This window comes from Epinephelus moara, chromosome 8 (genome assembly GCF_006386435.1).
Source record: "Epinephelus moara isolate mb chromosome 8, YSFRI_EMoa_1.0, whole genome shotgun sequence".
In the NCBI taxonomy this organism is placed as follows: Eukaryota; Metazoa; Chordata; class Actinopteri; order Perciformes; family Serranidae; genus Epinephelus; species Epinephelus moara.
Window position 1 is genome coordinate 43,973,078 of NC_065513.1, and position 2,928 is coordinate 43,976,005.

Sequence of the window (2,928 nt, forward strand, 5' to 3'; positions counted from 1 at the left end):
TTAGATATCTGTTCACTTCTGATTTGATAGTGTATGTTAAGCTTAGTTGCTAAGATAGCATTGAGGATGTAATACATTTGGTTTCAACATGGAGGGGAGGGAACGATACTGGGAAACTGTCAATGTCAAATACGTCATTTCCTGCATTCTGGTGGATTTTTCTGCACTCATTTATAGTGAAAATGTCTTGAGGAAAATGCAAAATTCAGGCAGCAGGTGACGATTCAAAATCTAAAAATATAATGGAAGTTACTGGAATATAATGCAGTTAGGCTCTCAGGCACTGCTTCCAAATATTATTCTCCTGTAGATCAACTTGTCTCATTTAATGTGATCCTTGCTGAGGCAACACACGTGTAGGCATGATAAACTCCTCCCTTCTTTTGTTTGGGGAAGAAAACTCTTTACATGTGCATGTGGCACATTTATTTATTTTAATTACTTTATAAAGCCTTAGACTTTAATAGGTCATACCTGTTGTCATGTTCACAAACTTGAAACTGTGTCAAAACTGATGCACGTATGCATGTTTGCTGGTCATTTTAGCATCAGTCGGCTTGGGCAGATTTTTTTTCCTAGCTTCCGTTACTTTTTCTTGACATGCACATTTGTTTCTTCTGTATATACGTTGAATTTTATGTTTTCTTATTGTGCAAAACATCAAATTTGTTAGTTAACATTTAATGATGCAAGATATTTTTAAACAAGTTTTGCCTTTAAAATGAGGTAGGTACAAAAATCAGCCATTTCAAAAAGAGTTGGGGACAGGTCAGTGTCCCAGCATGCAGTACTGAAGTCAGCCCCACATGTATTATATTCTACATCACCACATGACCACATGCCTCAGCATCAAACCATCTCTGAGCTGCACCGTAAAGAGTCAAAGTGTTTTCATTCTGTGGCTATTTAGTCAAACTATACAAGAAGATTCATGAGAAACCACTGCAGTAATTTGTAATGCCTCTTATTTATCACTCGGCTGCTGTAGAGAGAATTAATCTGGATATTACTTATGAGTATGAGAATCTAACTTTCTGAGTGTGGGCAATAAACAGCAGCCTCTTCAGACAAATGTATCAAACTTGTGGACGTTAATTGCTGTGTAAATCTAACTGGGAGATAAAATTAAACTGATGGATCTCTTCAAAGTAACGAGAGAAACTTGTTCAACTTAACAGACTCTCATTCAGCGCCTCTCCATCCAATCCATTAAACACACACACACACGATATTTCCTGAATATTAACTCTCTGCTTCTTGTGGTTTTGTTGCTGCGATAACTAAAATGTAAAAAAATAAATGAACTTGAGCTGCTGTTGGAAATCATTAGTAGTGTTTTTAGTGAGATGTGGTTTGAGTGACAGACATCAGGCTGCAGTTCAGTGAGAGTCCTGTGGAGGTCGCTCTGTACCTGCTGTGGATGTGAGCAGAGCAGCAGAAGGCCACCCACTGAACATGAGCTGCTTCAGATGAAACAACATTAAACTGATGAATCTAATCTGCCTGTCAATGAGGAGCAGACACTGACTGTACAGTATGTGGCCACGTAAGATACAACCATAAATATTAGCATCATTAGAGTTCGTATTTAAATGCATTTGATTCAGTTTTTCATCTCAGACATACATTAAAATGAATCATTAAAATATATTAAAATTAAAAATGTGTTGTGAGCAAGTGTGTGCACATATGTTAACCAGATTATTTCATTTTAAATTGTCATTTTTGTTCCTCTTTTGTTTGTCTTTGTACTTTTTTTTAGATTATGGAGGAGTTAAATAAAGACGAGAGTGAAAAACATGCAAAAATTAAAGGAATCTCAACCACATCTTTTTTTTTTCAGTCAGCACTGAGCAGTACAAGTTGTACTTTACTGCATCAATAACTTTAGTTTCTAATTATCTTTAAATTAATATCATTTTCTATTTTATTTTGTATTTTCTTGAAGCGTTTTTTGGGGTTTAGATTCCAGCAGAGAGCTGACAAGATGAGAAGGGAAAGGAAATGGGAATGACACATAACAAAGGAGGCAAACTGGAGATGCAATTTCACTATCAGTGTCCTAAACCTCTTGGCCAATATTCCCTGGTTATAATTGGACTTATTCTATTTCCTTTTTACATTAAAAAGCAGATAGAATGACACTAAAATCACCCACGTAATTCCCGCCTCAGCCAGACTAAATGTCTGAATGAGCAGCTGTGTGACTTGCGTACAGTAAATCACACAGTTGTTGTTACTTGCTGTTTCACTGTGTGGCTACAACAAAAGACTCACAGCTGCAGAGCAATGAATCAGAGACGAGACTGGGAGGAAAACTGAGCCTCTGATTCCTTTTCATGGCAGCAGGTGGCGCTATGGTATCTCTGTCTGGGCCCTCCATAGAGACATCAAGTCCCTGCATGAGCCTCAGTGTGTGAGACCCCCAAAACTGGCTCCTGCATCAGGCCAATAATAAATAACACACCAACTGGGGGTTGTTTCAACTGCTATGATTTATTAAAAGTTAGTGCATTAGATCAGGGCAATAATTGAAGTTATGATTAAGGAAATGACAGGATTGGGACCCGTGGACAATAAAAAATGGATGCGTGGATGGACAGACAGACGCACACGCACACAGATCTGGTTTGATAAATAATTCACAGTTGGATTAAACCAGATTGAGATACAAGCCGAGCCTTTTTGTAAGTGGGCTTTTAAAAAAAAAGAAGATTTTTCTCATGGGACTGGCTCCAAACCTGCCGCCAGGAAGCTCTGGAGCTGGTGGCATGTTGCTCTGAGGATCATCATTGTCATCATATGCAATCCAGTATTAAGATGGATGCTGCCTGATCCCATCAAGATAATGGGTTTCATGTCTCCTGGCGTTAGGGGGGGGGGGGGGGGGTGGGGCAGAGAAGTCTCTGCAGCNNNGGATGGTGGGAC